The sequence below is a fragment of the Amblyraja radiata genome, chromosome 29 (genome assembly GCF_010909765.2).
Source record: "Amblyraja radiata isolate CabotCenter1 chromosome 29, sAmbRad1.1.pri, whole genome shotgun sequence".
Taxonomy (NCBI): domain Eukaryota; kingdom Metazoa; phylum Chordata; class Chondrichthyes; order Rajiformes; family Rajidae; genus Amblyraja; species Amblyraja radiata.
This window is the reverse complement of record NC_045984.1, coordinates 30935866-30954814: the sequence shown is the minus strand read 5'-3', so window position 1 is coordinate 30954814 and position 18949 is coordinate 30935866. Positions and strand designations below refer to the sequence as shown.

The 18949-nt window shown below is 47.1% G+C and overlaps 2 long non-coding RNA genes across 2 annotated transcripts; one reads left to right on the top strand and one right to left on the bottom strand.

The window, feature by feature from the left end:
• The first annotated feature begins 4786 nt into the window (after positions 1 to 4786).
• LOC116989697 lies at positions 4787 to 17963 on the top strand. Its single transcript, XR_004416299.1, has 3 exons — positions 4787 to 4798; positions 10796 to 10801; positions 17847 to 17963. It is a non-coding gene; the product is annotated as an uncharacterized LOC116989697 (long non-coding RNA).
• Positions 6571 to 12753, bottom strand: LOC116989699. Its single transcript, XR_004416300.1, has 3 exons — positions 12744 to 12753; positions 6983 to 6985; positions 6571 to 6647 (listed from the first exon to the last, which is right to left on the bottom strand). It is a non-coding gene; the product is annotated as an uncharacterized LOC116989699 (long non-coding RNA).
• Positions 17964 to 18949: the final 986 nt, after the last annotated feature.

The window sequence follows — 18949 nt, the reverse complement described above, 5'->3', positions numbered from 1 at the left end:
AGCCGGCACCGACGACCAAGGCAAGGTGGAGCCCACAATGGTCCATTGTTGGCTTTGAAGAGTTGATCGGGTGATGAAAGAGTAGAAGTGCAGGAGGAATCACAGAGGGGGAGCTGTGAGAGTGTGTGTGTTACAGAACTCCCTTCTCCCATGGAAGATAGTTACTATAATCCAGCAAAATTGTGGCTGAGTAAATAATGGATGGTTCGAAAGGATAATTTATAAGAAACGTGTGGTTTTCACTTATGAGGTACCTGAGGAGATAAGGAAGGGGTGACGTATTGGGTCGAGACCCTTCTTCAGATTGAATTAAAAAATCTAATTCCCTTAACCTGCATGAAAATGACTGGCTCTGTGGATTCATGACCAAGGAATGGTGGAGCCCACAAAGGTCCATTGTTGGCTGTGGAAGAGGTGAAACTGTAGGACATCTATGGTGGGGGAGGGGGGGGAGGGGGGGGAGGGGGGGAGGGGGGGAGGGGGGGGGGAGAGGGAATAAGAGAGAAGTAAACATTGTGTTTCAGAATGGGAACTGGAATCAAAATAATTATGTGTAGGAAAGAACTGCAGATGCTGAATTAAATCGAAGATGGACACACAAAATGCTGGAGTAATTCAGTGGGACAGGCAGCATCTCTGGATAGAAGGAATGGGCGACGTTTCGGGTCGAGACCCTTCTTCAGGCTGATCAAAATAATGATGTTAGCTGTGGAAAGGTCCACTTGATACCAGCACTGCCGCACTGTTCACAGACGCCTACATTTCATGGCCAGTGCAGTGGTGATTCAGTGAGATGAAGTCAAGTGTCAGCAAACCCTCATAACCACTCTCTGCCTGGTTCAAAAACACTTCAACACAATCATCAGGGAAGCAACAATCGCCTCAGGCCCTGACATAAAACATCTGTTCACACCGTAAACATTCCGAACAAGTGTTCGAACGATGGCAAGGCAGGAGTGGGTCTCAGTTTCCACACTGTGTCCCGCTATGACTCTATGACTCCCGTCAAGGCTCAACATCTGCATCCACGATCAAGGCCAGCACGGTGGTGGAGTCAATGCCTCACAGCGCCAGAGACCCAGGTTCAATCCTGACCACGGGTGCAGCAGTCGGCCATGCCGCCCTTCGAGCCTGCACCGCCATTCAATGTGATCATGGCTGATCATCCACAATCAGTTCCCCGTTCCTGCCTTCTCCCCATATCCCCTGACTCCGTTATCTTCAAGAGCCCTATCTAGCTCTCTCTTGAAAGTATCCAGAGAACCGGCCTCCACCGCCCTCTGAGTAAGTGAATTCCACAGACTCACAACTCTCTGTGTGAAAAAGCGTTTCCTCATCTCTTTTCTAAATGGCTTACTCCTTATTCTTAAAACTGTCTGTGCGATGTTTGTACGTTCTCCCCGCGACCTGCGTGGGTTTTCTCCAAAGACGTGCGGGCTTGCAGGTCAATGGCCTTCTGCAAATTGTCCCTAGTGTGTGTGGGATAGTGGTAGTGTACGGAATGATCGCTGGTCGGTGCGGACTCGGTGGGCCGAACGGCCTGTTTCTGCTCTGTATCTCTACTCTAGGCTAATCTAAACCTGAAACTAAACCTGTGAATACGTTGCTGAACATGACACCGCCCCATAAATCATTGTGAGGTGGTGGGGAGATGGAAGGAAGGAAGGAAAGGAGATCAGCACAACATCAGTGACACAACCAGGAAAGGCAAGACAAAGCTCAATAAAAGGATTTATTTCTGACACAAATTGAACTCTAACGCATCAAAGAGTTGCCAGCAGCACCATGAACATCTGTCTGCAAATTCAATAGTAGTTTGCATGGGATCCAAGGAGGGATAGCTGAATGGATAGAAAATTGGCTTTATGGAAGGAAGCAGAGGGTGATGGTGGAAGGTTGCTTCTCGGACTGGAGGCCTGTGACTAGTGGTGTACTCCAGGGTTCTGTTGACTGTTTGTCATAAGGTCAGAAGATCATAAGTGATAGGAGCAGAATTAGGCCATTCAGCCCATCAAGTCCACTCCGCCATTCAATCATGGTTGATCTATCTCTCCCTCCTAACCCCATTCTTCTGTCTTCTCCCCGCAACCCCTGACTCCCGTACTGATCAAGAATCCATCTATCTCTGCCTTAAAAATATCCACTGACTTGGCCTCCACAGCCTTCTGTGGCAAAGAATTCCACAGATTCACCACCCTCTGACTAAATAAATCTCTCCTCATCTCCTTGTCGTCTATGCCAATGATTTGGATGAGAACGTACATGGGAAGATGAGCAAGTTTGCTGGTGACACGAAGGTGGGTGGTATTGTAGATGGTGACGATGGTGGTCAAACATTGCAGCAGGATCTTGATGGGTTGGCCAGGTAGGCTGAGGATTGGTTGATGGAGTTTAATATGAGGTGTTGCATTTTTGGGGAGGGTTTCAGCAAGGATTTCTGCAGCCTAAAGATTTCGTAGAAGCTTGTGGAATTTGGCTCGTTCCGAATCAGATGCATTAAATAATTCAATTAATCTGTGTACTGATCGTGCATACCCATAATGCATCCAGGGCAGCACAGGGTGGTAGAATTGTAGTCTCACACCGCCAGAGCCTTCGATCTGTGTTCGATTTATACTACAGGTGCTGTCTGTACGGAGTTTGCACGCTCTCCCTTTGACCCCGTGGATTTTCTCCGGGTGCTCCGCTTTGCCTCCCACATTCCAAAGGCGTGCGGGTTTGTAAGATAATTGGCTTCTGTAAATTGTCCTCGGTGAGTAGGATGGATAGTGCCAGTGTACGGGGTGATCGATCGCTGGTCGGCGCGGGCTCGGTGGGCCGAAGGGCCTGTTTCCGCGCTGTATCTCGAAACTAAACCAAACATGCGCAGAAGCCAAGGCCTTGTATAAGCGAGTCCTTACTGGAGTTAAAAGCGGATTGTGCAGGAGGCTTTTAGCAGAGGATGGACACTGCCTCCCAACATAGCCATTAAAGTATTTAAGAGAACAGCGTCTCTCTATAATCTGCCTGCTATCAGGCTGTGACATGCACTCTAACTGAGTATAATCTGATCACACACCAAGCCCCCAGCATGGGAGCCCAGTCATTAACTGCTCAAAATAAGCGGAGTTGCAATCCAAAGTTCTCAATGAGGTCCAGATGAAGAGGGTACACTGTGCTGGGGCGGTGTGAGATGCGTTCATCTCTGTCACTGGCGGTAAGACTGCACGCTTAGAGTGGACAATTGGCAAGCGACACCGCACAAACATTCCATCTGGCACGCCGCTGCAACCTCACCGACAAACACCACAATGGTTTTTACAGTTATTCTTATCCCATCAAAAATAAGGATCGAGATAAAGTTGACAGGCCCGTGGTTTTGTCAAAGACACATCCAACGCTGGGCTGTGCTGCCTGAACAACCCTTCACATTCTCCTGACCATAAATGGCAGCCAAGGGAAAGGCCAAAAGAAACTGTTCTCAGTATAGCTATAATAGTTTTAAGCAAAGTCATTTATCCTCTTATATAAATCATCTTTTTTTTTTAACTGACAACATAAAAACATCTTGGATGTCATTAATCACTCAAAGTACATGACTGCAATTCTCAGGCTTTTGAAATAACGTGTAGGAAGGGAACTGCAGATGCCGGTGTAACCCGAAGATAGACACAAAAGGCTGGAGTAGCTCAGCGGGACAGGCTTGTCAGCGTCTCTGGAGAGAAGGAATGGGTGACGTATCGGGTCGAGACCCTTCTTCAGACAGAGGTTCAGGGGGAGAGGGAAACGAGAGATATAGACGGTGATGTAGAGAGCTATAGAACAAAAGAATGAAAAAAGTCACGATGACAAAGGAAACAGGCCATTGTTAGCTGTGGTCTAGGTGAAAACGAGTTGCAGACAATGAGACTCAACACGCCGACTTTGAAGCTGCTACGACTTGGGCGGGGGAGGGACGGAGAGAGTGGGGACGCAGGGGTTAATTGGTTGGATGAATCAATATTCATACCACTGGGTTGTAAGTTGGCGTTAGATTTAGTTTGATTCATGTCTGGAGGTTCATGCCAAACGCATGTAAAACTTCTGTAAAATCTTTTATCTTTTACCAAGAAAGCAAATACAAATGATTTTACTCAATGGTTTAGACATGGTATTTTTTACACATTGTTTTTCAAGGCCAGATTTCGATACGCTAGCTTACTCCACCCCTTTGTTTTACTATGTTCAATGAGTTGGTGGTAAATTTAGCATGCTATTGATGTGATATATGTGTGCACTTAATACGGTTCTTAAAAATATTGGCAAAGCCATTTTCTCGAACATATGAGATGCAAGATCATTCCCACTTCAGTCAAAGACTTCTGAAGAAGGGTCTCGACCCGAAACGTCACCCATTCCTTCTCTCCAGAGATGCTGCCTGTCCCGCTGAGTTACTCCAGCATTTTGTGTCTATCTTAGGTTTGTAGGTTAATTGGCTTTGGCAAAAGACTATCCATGTGTAGAAGCAAACCATCCACAGTGTACAGATACAGGATAAAGAGAATAATGTTTAGTGCAAGATAAAATCCAGTAAAGTCCGATTAAAGATAGTCTGTGGGTCACCAATGAGGTAGATGGGAGGTCAGGATCACTCTCTAGTTGGTGAGAGGACGGTTCAGCTACCTGATAACAGCTGGGAAGAAACTGTCCCTGTATCTGGAGGTGTGCGTTCGTTTTCACACCTCTGTACCTCTTGCCTGATGGGAGAGGCAAGAAGAGGGAGTGGCCAGGGCGAGACTGGTCCTTGATGATGCTGCTGGCCTTGCCGAGGCAGCGTGAGGTGTAGATGGAGTCAATGGAAGGGAGGTCGGTTTGCGGCGATGGTCTGGGCTGCGTCCACAATTCGCTACAATTTCCTGCGGTCTTGGATTGAGATTACGCGGCTCTTTGGATAAACCTGGTATATTCTAACCATGTTCCAGATGTCGTCCTTTCCTGTTGAGTAATCGAGGACTATTGGAACATGTGTGGAGAAATGGAGCAGTCAAGATCAGCAAATGAGTCAGATTGTTTTGGAGTTCAGTTTAGTTTAGTTTATTGTCACGTGTACCTGGGGTACAGTGTAAAGCTTTTGTTGCCTGCTAACCAGTCAGTGGAAAGACAACACATGATTACAATTGTAAGGGCTCGGTCTGCACTACCCCCGTTGCAATGAGCAAGTTTGGATTGAGGAGAGGCGAGGGGTGCAGACAGGAAGACAAGAAGCACAAGTTGGATCAACCAACGTAGACCTCATTCTGGAAGCGAACATGCGTTAATGATTCATGGAAGCGTGAAACACCATTGCCAACTCTCCACGCCTTAGTGGTGCCACATCTAACCTTGTCTCTCGTTGCAACATTCATTCAGCCACAATGTAAGAAATAAAAACCAAAGGAAAATAAACGTTCTCGGATGAATCTATAAACCAGTGTCTTGTGACATTGCCAAACAGTAGCTACTCACCCATTGCCGTTTCCATAGTGCTGGGGTGTTATCTGCCTTCTCTGATCATTCATGTCCGTAAACAATTGCGTCCATGGTACTGGAGGGATGTTTTCAGTGAAGATAACCTTGAATGATGCGTTCTTAAGTTCTCGGAGTAGACTGAGGCCATTCGGCCCATCGAGTCCACTCCGCCATTCAATCATGGCTGATCTCTGCCTCCTAATCCCATTTTCCTGCCTTCTCCCCACAACCCTTAACACCCGTTCTAATCAAGAATTTGTCTACCTCTGCCTTAAATATATCCACTAACTTGGCCTCCACAGACTCTGTGGCAATGAGTTCCACAGATTAACCACCCTCTGACTAAAGAAGTTCCTCTTCACCTCCTTTCTAAAAGAGCGCCCTTTAATTCTGAGGCTGTGACCTCTGGTCCTAGACTCTCCCACCAGTGGGAACATCCTCTCCACATCCACTCTATCTTTGCCTTTCATTATTCTGTAAGTTCCAAAGTGGTCCACCCACAAGCTTCTAAACTCCAGCGAGTACTGGCCCAGTGGTGTCAAACGCTCCTCATATGCTGACCTCCAAAAGATGACCTCTGGTGGTTCTAGATCGACAAGGACCACTGTGAATTGTGCCCATCAGCATGTCAGCAGTGTGGGCTTCTGGAGGAGAGGGAACTTCAAGGTGGAATGATAGCGATGGGTCCATCAACAAGATTACACTGAAAGAAGACAGCCCGTGGTCACAGGGAGAACGTACAAACTCCGTACAGACAATGGCCTGCTTCCTATATTATCGTTACTTTAAGTCTGAAGAAGGCCCTCGACCCGAAACTTCACCCATTCCTTCTCTCCAGAGATGCTGCCTGTCCCGCTGAGTTACTCCAGATTTTTAAGTCTACCTTCAGTTTGAACCAGCCTCTGCAGCTCCTTCCTACACCTTACAACCCAGTGGTATGAATATTGAAGGTAGACACAAAATGCTGGAGTAACTCAGCGGGTCAGGCAGCATCTCTGGAGAGAAGGAATGGGCAACGTTTCGGGTCGAGACCCATCTTCAGATTCATGTATGGTATAAATCAGGTATGAAAATTGATTTCTCTAACTTCAAGTAAAACCCTTGCATTCTCTCTCTCTCTCTGTCCCTCCCCCACCCAAGCAGCCTTGCTAGTTTCACTATTTGCATCCCTTCGTTATCATCTCTTTTCCAGCCAACAATGGATCATTGTGGGCTCCATCTTTCCTGAGTCATCGGTGCCAGCTCTGATTTGTTCCATGTACCTATTCACGCCTCTAGTTTCCCTCTCTCCTGCCTTTCAGTCTGAAGAAGGGTCTCGACTCTTCGAGGGTGGCGAATCTGTGGAATTCTTTGCCACAGAAGGCTGTGGGGGCCGAGTCAATGGCTATTGTTAACATAGAAACATAGAAAATAGGTGCAGGAGTAGGCCATTCGGCCCTTCGAGCCTGAACCGCCATTCAATATGATCATGGCTGATCATCCAACTCAGTATCCTGTACCTGCCTTCTCTCCATACCCCCTGATCCCTTTAGCCGCAAGGGCCACATCTAACTCCCTCTTAAATATAGCCAATGAACCAGCCTCAACTACTTTCTGTGGCAGAGAATTCCACAGATTCACCACTCTCTGTGTGAATTTTTATTTTCTCATCTCGGTCCTAAAAGACTTCCCCCTTATCCTTAAACTGTGACACCTTGTTCTGGACTTCCCCAACATCGGGAACAATCTTCCTGCATCTAGCCTGTCCAACCCCTTAAGAATTTTGTAAGTTTCTATAAGATCCCCCCCTTAAGGCAGAGATAACTCCGTACAGGCAGCACCCATAGTCAGCATCGAACACAGATCGAACACAGAATTTCTGACTGCCATCTTCACCATCTGCAATACCACCCACCTTCGTGTCACCAGCAAACTTGCTCATCTTCCCATGTACGTTCTCATCCAAATCATTGGCATAGACGACAAGGAGATGAAGAGAGATTTCTTTAGTCAGAGGGGGGTGAATCTGTGGAATTCTTTGCCACAGACGGCTGTGGAGGCCAAGTCAGTGGATATTTTTAAGGCAGAGATAGACAGGTTCTTGATCAGTACGGGTGTCAGGGGTTATGGGGAGAAGGCAGGAGAATGGGGTCAAGAGGGAGAGATAGATCAGCCATGATTGAATGGCGGAGTAGACTCGATGGGCCGAATGGCCTCATTCTACTGCGATCACTTATGAACTTATGGTCGAATTGTCACCCACTCCTTTTCCCCAGAGATGCTGCCTGACCCGCTGAGTGACTCCACGCACTTTGTGTCTATCTAGGCTGAACCACAGCAAATCCACCATGGCGTGACTGAACTGAACCATCTCTGAGCTGAAGGTAGACAAAAGGTGCAGCAGATGCTGGAAAATCGAAGGTAGATAAAAGTGCTGGAGAAACTCAGCGGGTGCAGCAGCATCTATGGAGCGAAGGAAATAGGCAACGTTTCGGGCCGAAACCCGGAAGGGTTTCGGCCCGAAACGGTGCCTATTTCCTTCAGGGTTTCGGCCCGAAACGTTGCCTATTTCCTTCGCTCCATAGATGCTGCTGCCTCACCCGCTGAGTTACTCCAGCATTTTTGTCTACCTTCGATTTTCCAGCATCTGCAGTTCCTTCTTAAACAGCTCCGAGTTGACTCGTGAGCGGCCCCAGGTGGACAGACTGTGGCGGTGCGGCAGGGTTTTGGCCTGTTTTTGATGCTGGCTTCTCCTCAGTTCTTCTTCTGGAAGACCAGGGGCCACCAGCGCAAAGGGGCCATTCCGGGGCCAGCTCCCATCTCCCGCTCCTCTCACACCAGGCATCTTGCTTGGGCTGTCTGAGCTCCGCCTGTTTGTGTGTGTGGAGTCCAGCCTCGTGGTGTGTATACACATTCACGCTGGGGAAATATGTTACAAGTTAACCTCCAAAGGATTGGAATGTCTGGCTTAGAGGAGGAATGTGGAGCCGTTGACAGCTGGACCTGCGCTAGAAGTTTAGTTTAGTTTAGTTTAGTTTAGTTTAGTTTAGTTTAGTTTAGTTTAGTTTAGTTTAGAGATACAGCACGGATACAGGCCCTTCGGCCCACCGAGTCCACGACGACCAGCGATCCCCGCACACTAGCACTACCACTTTGTGATGACCTGGAAAAGATCATCCACACATTTATCTCCTCCCCCCCTCGATTACTGCAACTCCCTTTACACTGGCATCAGCCAATCTTCCCTGTCCCGCCTGCAACTGGTCCAAAACGCCGCAGCGAGACCCCTGACGGGCACCCGAAAAAGGGGACCACATCGCCCCGATCCTGGCCTCTCTCCACTGGCTCCGTATACATTTCAAGATCCTCCTCGATGTCTACAAAGCCCTCAATGGGCTTGCCCCCTCCTACATTAAAAGCCTTCTCACCCACCACTCCACCTCCAGGTCCCTCAGATCGGCCGACTTGGGGCTGCTGAACATCCCGCGGTCTAGGCATAAGCTCAGGGGCGACCGACCGCGCCTTTGCGGTTGCAGCCTCTAGACTGTGGAACAGCAGCCCCCTTCCCATCAGAACTGCCCCCTCCATCCACTCCTTTAAGACGAGACTAAAAACTTATCTATACTCCCAAGCCTTTCCTGACGTCCACTGAACGAGGGCTACATGTATATATGTATGTAGTTTGTTTGTTTATACTATTCTTATAACAAATGTAAAGCACCTTGGCCAACGAGAGTTGTTTTTTAAATGTGCTATATAAATAAATGTCACTTGACTATCCTACACACACTAGGGACATTTTTTAATCAAAGCCAATTAACCTACAAACCTGTACGTCTTTGGAGTGTGGGAGGAAACTGTAGATCCCGGAGAAAACCCACGCAGGTCACGGGGAGATCGGGCTAAGCAATCAAGACTTCATTCAAGGGCGCCAAATACAGTGACCACTGGGAGATTGCTCAACGAACCAAGATCCGTCTACTCCTTATAGACAGCGTTTTCCTTCGATGTCGTGTGTATTGCAGCGAGCACTTTAGGGATTTTCCTTCTTCCAAATGGTCTTGTAACCAACATACATCACGCACCTCCACAAGACACAGCAGAGTAATCACAGCCCAATTCCACCCCATTACAGAGAAGCAACTGTCCCGTTACCTTCTCCACCTTATTTTATTGTTTTATGGTCGCCATTTGTCCTTTGACAACTTCAACCTCCTATAGACAATATACAATAGGTGCAGGAGTAGGCCATTCGGCCCTTCGAGCCAGCACCGCCATTCAATGTGATCATGGCTGATCATCCACAATCAGTACCCCGTTCCTGCCTTCTCCCCATATCCCCTGACTCTGCTAAGCTATGAGCTCTGAACAGCAAAACACTATATTATTATTATTTGTTATTTGCACTATATTTGCAATTTATTGAACTTTTTCTTCTTTTTTTCCCGTTCTATACATATTGACATATTCTGTTGTGCTGCAGCAAGTAAGAATTTCATTGTCCCATCCGGGACATATGACAATAAAACATTCTTGACTTGACTCTTGACTTTAAGAGCCCTATCTAGCTCTCTTGAAAATATCCAGAGAACCGGCCTCCACCGCCCTCCGAGGCAGAGAATTCCACAGACTCACAACTCTCAATGTGAAAAAGTGTTTCCTCATCTCCGTTCTAAATGGCTTACCTCTTATTCTTAAAATGCCTTACCCCTTATTCTGACAGCACAGAATTATTATAATGCATGAAAGGATGTACTAGCCCTGGAGGCAGTGCAGCGAAGGTTTACAAGATTAATTCCTGCAATGAGGGGATTGACATATGAGGAAAGGTTAAGTAGGCTGGAACTCTACTCTTTGGAGTTTAGAAGAATGAGAGGCGATCTCATTGAAACATATAAGATCGTGAGGGGCCTTGATCGGGTGGATGCACCGAGGATGTTCCCAATGATCGGGGAAACTAGAACTAGGGGACATAGTTGCAGAATAAGGGGGGGCTCTTTTAAAACTGAGATGAGGAAGAACTTCTTCACCCAGAGGGTGGTTAATTTATGGAATTCACTGCCCCAGGGAGCAGTGGAAGCAGAAACTTTAAATATATTTAAGACTAAAATAGATGTTTTTTTAGCTGCCAAGGGGATAAGGGGCTACGGGGAGAGAGCAGGGATATGGTATGGTTAGTATAGTAAGACCTGAGTGATCTCCTGGACAAGTGTCGATCGCCTGGATTGGGGTCGGAGAGGAATTTCCCGGATTTTTTTCCCGAATTGGACCTGGGTTTTTATCCGTTTTTTTGCCTCCCCCAGGAGATCACGAGGTTCTTGGGGTGGAGAGGGGTGATAGCGGTATAAAGGGGAGGGTAGTGTCTTGTGTTCTGTGTCTTGTGTCTACTGTTTGTGGGTAAGTGTGTCTGTTTAGTGTTCAGCCATGAGCGAATGGCGGTGCGGGCTCGACGGACCTGGTGGTCTACTCTCGCACCTACTTTCTATGTTTCTATGTTTCTATGAAGAGGACTTTTTTAGGCATTCCACCTATCCCTATCCCTTGCTGCCTTCCTGAAGATTTGCAATTTATCTTTGATAGTTCGACAAAGGGTCTCGACCTGAAACGTCACCCATTCCTTCTCCCCAGAGATGCTGCCTGAGTTACTCCAGCATTTTGTGTCTCCCTTCGGTGAAAGTCGGCATCTGCAGTTCCTTCCTGCATATTATAGGCGTGATCCAGTTTGCCTTTTCCACTGGGAATCTTTCAGCTGCCAACATTGTGATCCTTCAAATGAAGAATCGGTGCTCGATATATCTCCACTTGGACATTTGCTCCTCAGTGCACTGTTAATGCGGAAATAGATTCCACGTTTTTTTTCCCGGCAAGGCGCCGTGCTCTGCCCACAACCATTCCCTGATGCTCGGCATTCCCAAATCCAGAAACTCCCCCTTGGGAAAGAAATCTATCCGTACTCTCTCTCTCTCTCTCTCTCTCTCTCAGAGCGATGGTTTCAATTTCACGAGGCCTCGCCGTTCCGTCCAGAGCCAGACGCAACAGTGTCTCCATATTCCCCGTGCCAAAACCCTGCATAAATACGGGAAACCTTCGATAACATTGCATCGTGCCATCTCTGCCCCAGCAGAAATTCCCCGTGGAGCCGAAGACTCCCGTTGTAACTGCACCCCGACAGCCATCAGGCTATTAAACACTACAACAAACACACTCCAAATAAGCTCCAAACTACATAGAGTTCAAGAAGGATCTGCAGATGCTGGAAAATCGAAGGTAGACAAAAATGCTGGAGAAACTCAGCAGGTGCAGCAGCATCTATGGAGCGAAGGAAATAGGCAACGTTTCGTCCCGAAACCCGAAGCCCAGAAAAGTCTACTTAACTTTTGTTTAAGAAGGAACTGCAGATGCTGGAAAATCGAAGGTACACAAAAAAGCTGGAGAAACTCAGCGGGTGCAGCAGCATCTATGGAGCGAATGGAAAAAGGCAACGTTTCGGGACGAAACCCTTACGGGTTTCGGCCCGAAACGTTGCCTATTTCCTTCGGGTTTCGGGACGAAATGTTGCCTATTTCCATTCGCTCCAAAGATGCTGCTGCACCCGCTGAGTTTCTCCAGCATTTTTGTCTTCCAAACTACAAAGACTTGTTTTTGTCTTTTTGCAATATTTGTTTGTTTTTATGTGTGTGTGTGTGTATGTATGTATGTATAAGAAGGAACTGCAGATGCTGGTTTAAAGCGAAGATAGACAAAAAATGCTGGAGTAATTCAGCGGGTGAGGCAGCATCTCTGGAGAGAAGGAATAGGCAACGTTTCGGGTCGAGACCCCTCAGTTTTTATCATCTAATTTTTTGCATATCTTTCATTCATTTGTTCCATATCTCTCTACATCACCGTCTATATCTCTAGTCTCCCTCTCCCCTGACTCTCAGTCTGAAGATGGGTCTCGACCCGAAACGTCACCCATTCCTTCTCTCCAGAGATGCTGCCTGTCCCGCTGAGTTACTCCAGCATTTTGTGTCTACCTTTGTGTATATGTATATATACATATACACACACACACACACACTCTGGACTTCTTTTTCATTTATTATATTGTTTCCAGAGTACTCTGTTTACATTCTGGGTTGTGCTGCCGCAAGTGAGAATGTCATTGTTCTCTCTGGGACACGTGGCAATAAACCACTCTTAACTCTTCACTTTCCCCGTTCCTGACACCTCCCTGCAGCCCAGAGCTGCTCACGGTACTCCAAGTACATCATGGACATGACTCACAACATGGTGGTGACCCAAGATTCAATCCTGACCTCCACTGCCTTCTGTGGCAAACAATTCCACAGATTCACCACCCTCTGACTAAAGAAATCCCTCCTCATCTCCTTCCTAAAGGGGCATCCTTTAATTCTGAGACTACGATCTCTAGTCCTAGACTCTCCCACTAGTGGAAACATCCTCTCCGTATCCACTCTATCCAGGCCTTTCTTGTTTGAGGCCTTAGGTTGCCTGACTGCAAAGCCTTTTAACAGACCTACCGTCCAACTCATTGGGGACCCTCGGGCTGTCTTTGATCGGACTTTACTGGCTTAATCTTGCACGTATCTGGACACGGAGGACGGCTCGATTGTAATCATGAATTGTCTCTCTGCAGACTGGTTAGCTTCAGTTACCGTTCCAGTTGAGATTATTGTCACGTGTACCGAGGTACAGTGAAAAGCGTTTGTTGCGTGCTAACCAGTCAGCGGGAAAACCGCTCGTGATTACGATCGGGCCGTTTACAGTGAATTAACTTTAGCAGTCGAGATTTAAGAGCGTGGATGGTAATGTGAGTTTGTTGACCTGCGTCCGTGGCTTGCAGGTAAATAGTGGCCGGGGCTGGGCGGCATCTTGGATTGGCAACAAAGAAAGCTTTTCACTGCACCTCGACACACGTGACAATAAACAAATGACTAATGGCTTAAAAATAGATTTTGTTTCCTCGACCTCATCCACAGCCCGACTTTAGATGGATGGTCTAATGAATTAAAACGAGTTGAAGAAGCCACAATGTAGTGATGAGCTGAGATAGCTGTGTGTGTGTGTGTGTGTGCCATAAATAGACATTACTTAACATGGCCAATTTTACAGAAGAATCTTTGGCTCTGATTCAGCAAGATGAACTAATTTGGTTTGGATTTTTCCAATTGATTGTAAAATACAACAGTTGGTATGCACTAGAGGAATAGCTAGACATCGTGTAGCCTTTCAACGCTGACTGTCTGTAAATGCTGGCTGTCTTCCATTGACTCCATATATACCTCGCGCTGCCTCGGCGAGGCCAGCAGCATCATCACTGACCAGTCGCACCCCGACCTCTCCCTCTTCTCCCCTCTCCCTTCAGGCAAGAGGTACAGAAGTGTGAATACGCACACCTCCAGATTCAGGGACAGTTTCTTCCCAGCTCTTATCAGGCAACTGAACCATCCTACCACAACCAGAGAGCGGTCCTGAACTCCCATCTACCTCTTTGGTGACCCTCAGACTATCGTTGATCGGACTTTACTGCCTTTATCTTGCACTAAACGTTATTCCCTTATCATGTATCTATACACTGTGGACAGCCCGATTGTAATCATGTATTGTCTTTCTGCTGACTGGATAGCACGCAACAAAAGCTTTTCACTGTACCTCGGTACACGTGACAATAAACTAAACTGAACTGATATTAGATTGAGGCACACCCGAATGCAAACATTAAAAAGACAATGATCAAACCCAAAATATCAAAGGAACATATTGCTGATGACAATAGACAATAGGTGCAGGAGTAGGCCATTCGGCCCTTTGAGCTAGCACCGACATTCAATGTGATCATGGCTGATCATCCCCAATCAGTACCCCGTTCCTGCCTTCTCTCCATATCCCCTGACTCTGCTACTTTTAAGAGCCCTATCTAGCTCTCTCTTGAAAGCATCCAGAGAACCTGCCTCCACCGCCCTCTGAGGCAGAGAATTCCACAGACTCACAACTCCCTGTGAGACGTGTCCGCTCTGGCCCCCCCCCCCGGGTTTTCCGCCCCTGGTTTGTGTCTATGTGTGTGTGTGTGTGTGTGTGTGTGTGTGTGTGTGTGAGTCTATGTGTTTGCGTGTGTGTGTGTGTATGAGTCTATGTGTGTGTGTGTGTGTGTGTGTGTGTGTGTGTGCGCGGGCGTGTGTGTGTGTGTGTGTATGAGTCTGTGTGTGTGTGTGTGTGTGTGTGTGTGTGTGTGTGCGTGTGCGTGTGTGTGTGTGCGTGTGTGTGTGTGTGTGTGTATGAGTCTATGTGTGCGTGTGTGCGTGTGTGTGTGTGTGTGTGTGTGTGTGTGTGTGTGTGTGTGTGTGTGTGTGTGTGTGTGTGGGTGTGTGTGTGTGTGTGTGTGTGTGTGTGTGTGTGTGTGTGTGTGTGTGTGTGTGTGTGTGTGTGGGGGTTGCTGGCAGTGAGCAAGGACAGAGTCGACCGGCTGATGTTGAACAATTGCTCTGGTCTCTCTCTTTCTTCAGGGTTTAAATGAATCTGAATAAGTTTGGCTTCTCTGGCTTTTATTACGCACTGAATGGTTTTGATATTTCAATGTTTCATGCCTGGATCTGTTCCTAAACTGCTGTTGGCTGCTGAGGTATCATCAGCATGCTCAGCGGTGACTATTTATTCCTAAAAAATTAAAATTGAATTAATTGAGCAATTGAGCAATGTTTTTGAGCAATTTTACAAAATGGGTGTGACAAATCAGGAGAGACACTCGACTAGCTAACAAAGCTCACAATGGCCTCCTTCTTTGTCATTTTTACATTTTTACGTATCTTTCATTCATTGTTCTTTATCTCTCTACATCACCGTCTATATATCTCTCGTTTCCAATTCCCGGGACTTTCAGTCTGAAGAAGGATCTCGATTCGGAAAGTCACCCATTCCTTTTCTCCAGAGATGCTGCCTGTCCCGCTGAGTTACTCCAGTGTCCTGTGTCTGCCTTCGAATTTAAACCAGCCATTTAGAACGGAGGCGAGGAAACACTTTTTCTCACAGAGAGTGGTGAGTCTGTGGAATTCTCTGCCTCAGAGGGCGGTGGAGGCAGGTTCTCTGGATACTTTCAAGACAGAGCTAGATAGGGCTCTTAAAGATAGTTGGAGTCAGGGAATATGGGGAGAAGGCAGGAACGGGGTACTGATTGGAGATGATCAGCCATGATCACATTGAATGGCGATGCTGGCTCGAAGGGCCGAATGGCCTACTCCTGCACCTATTGTCTATTGTCTATTATCTGCAGTTCCTTCCTACACTGTTTCCGCACTGTATTTCTAAACTAAATAACTAAATTTTGACCTCCTCGTGTATGCGATGTTTCCCAGCCATTGCGGTGAATTCAGACAAGAACCGTACATGGACGTGCGGTTATTTATTCCCACCCTGTGTATATTTAACATCACTGGCGATTCTCAGAGTGAGATATTCTTTCCAATGCCATAAGTAGCAGGATGCGTCTTCAATTTAAACATTTTCTTGGCAATTGTTCAGGCCTTTCTGTTCAGTAAACACACTGACCTCCTTCGGGCTGTCCATGCCCGCTCAGTCTCTGTTGACCAAAGCAACAAGTAGCCCAGAACGAACGGCCACACACTCGGTTCAGTTCAATAGACAATAGACAATAGGTGAGGGAGCAGGCCAATTCGGCCCTTCGAGCCAGCACCGCCACTCACAGTGATCATCGTGGCTGATCATCCACAATCAGGAGATGATGAGAAAAACATTTTTCACACAGAGAGTGGTGAATCTGTGCAGGAATACATAAGGTTGAGTCTCGCTAGAATTTTAGAAAATTGAGGGGGGATCTTATAGAAACTTACAAAATTCTTAAGGGGTTGGACAGGCTAGATGCAGGAAGATTGTTCCCGATGTTGGGGAAGTCCGGAACAAGGGGTCACAGTTTAAGGATAAGGGGGAAATCTTTTAGGACCGAGATGAGGAAAACATTTTTCACACAGAGAGTGGTGAATCTGTGGAATTCTCTGCCACAGAAGGTAGTTGAGGCCAGTTCATTGGCTATATTTAAGAGGGAGTTAGATGTGGCCCTTGTGGCTAAAGGGATCAGGGGGTATGGAGAGAAGGCAGGTACAGGATACTGAGTTGGATGATCAGCCATGATCATATTGAATGACGGTGCAGGCTCGAAGGGCCGAATGGCCTACTCCTGCACCTATTTTCTATGTTTCTATGTTTCTATGTACACTCACGGGACAGCTCCTGGTGCAGGAAGTACAATCTGAACATGAAACGCTCTGTCCCTTCCCCTTGCCATGGCAACCGGTGAAGGTCTACTTCTTGGCAAAACAAGGAGAGAATTCCGCTCCATAATGGCCGCCATCGGACACACATCTGGTACCACTTGCACAATCTAAATCATCATCTAATTTAAGTAAACTCATCAAGTTTAGTTTAGTTTAGTTTCGTGATTCAGCGCAGAAACAGGCACTTGGGCCCACGGAGTCCGCGCCGACCAGCGATCCCCGTGCACTAACATCACCCTACACACACACACACACACTAAGGACAATTCTTTACATTCATACCAAGCCAATTAACCTACAAACCTGTACGTCTTTGGAGTTCAGTTTAGTTTAGAGATACAGTGCGGAAACAGGCCCATTGGGCCCACCCAGCTCGCTCAGTTCAGTGACGTTAGCGGGGCAGGACTAAAAGCCGTGCGTGGTGAATCAGGAACGAATATCGCAGAGTCCGAGTGATTGGGCAATGGACCCTCTCCAAATGGCCCTTCAAGTGCCTTGCCCACAACTGATGTCCGATGAGCGGCTTGCAATTCCCACGTTATAAAACCTTCTTTCCTTCTTTAATTATAGACAACCGTCCAGTTCATGAGAACATTCCAACACTGTAGTGAGCTGATAAATATGGGAGCCATCAGTGGGTGGGAGACAGGCCTCAGGTCCGTGAGTTCTCTTGGGTAAATGTCACCAGGGGCGGCTGGCCAATTTATCTTCATGGTCCCAGGCCGATTAAGGACTTATGCTGACTCTGTCTTGAACGGGCTAATCTTGAGTTCACAATTCGGCAGCAGCTCCAGACATCCAGGCATTATAATGGGCAGCTACGGTGGAGTTGAGCAGAGACCCCGGTTCGATCCTGACAACGGGCACAGAGTTTGCACGTTCTCCCCGTGACCTGCCTGGGTTTTCTCCGGGTACTCCGGATTCCCCCCACACCCTAAAGGCGTACATGTTTGTAGGTTAACTGGCCTCTGTAAATTGTAAATTGTCCCTGGTGTGTGTAGGATAGTGCTGGTGTAGGGGGATCGCTGGTCGGTGCGGATTCGGTGGGCCGAAGGGCCTGTTTCCGCGCTGTATCTCTAAACTAAACTGAACATTCGTTGTCATCTTCATAAGTTCAGAAGTCATAGCAGCAGAATCAGGACATTCGGCTCATCTACTCCACTATTCAAACATGGCTGATCTATATTCCCGCCTCAATCCCATTCTTCTGCCTTCTCCCCGCAACCTTTGACACCCTTACTAATCATGAGCCGATAAAAACTCCACTCCACTCAAATACCCAATGACTTGGCCTCCACGGCCGTCTGTGGCATTAAATTCGACATTCATCGTGAAAAGATACATCTTCTAGATGAGCTGGGACACATCCTCAGTGGTTCATAGATTAACTACAAACATCACTACATACATAAAGCCCTCGCTCAGAGGACGTCAAGAAAGGCTTGGGAGTAGAGATGAGTTTTTAGTCTCGACTTAAAGAAGTCGATGGAGGGGGCAGTTCTGGAGTTTCCGTTTGAGTCTGATGAAGGGTCCCGACCCGAAACGTCACCCATCCCTTCTCTCCAGAGATGCTGCCTGACCCGCTGAGTTACCCCAGCACTTTGTGTCTAACTCGGCCTCACGATGACTTCAGACGCTTGGTTAAGAACCAGATTCTTTTTAGGTTTTTACAAAACAGTCAATGTTTGTGTGTGGAGCGTCGTTCCGCTTTCAAGAAAGCCTTCCAATGATCTGTCTCCGTTATCAATAAACATTGGCCTGTTAACTTTCCCTATCAGATGTTTGGCTCCTGGAACTCACTGACTCATCCTGGCAGCCACTGAGCTATTTGAATAATCATGACCAACATATCCCAATATCATTTTTTGTTACTAATGTCCTCATGGGCGGAGAAGCTAGACACTTATAATAAAAGAAGATTGTTCTCGAGCCATTTCACCAAATTAAAACTATATCTCATACAAATATTAGACTGGAAATGGATTCCATTGCAACAGCATCATCAAGGATAGCAACATCCACGTGATACGTGCTGGAAGGAACTGCAGATAATGGTTTACACCGAAGATGGGCGCAAAATGCTGGAGTAACTCAGCGGGACGGGCAGCATCTCTGGAGAGAAGGAATGGGCGACGTTTCGGGTCGCGACCCTCCTTCAGAAAAAGATTATAACATACATTGTATATAAAGGGTTGCCGTTATAAAAAACCTTACAG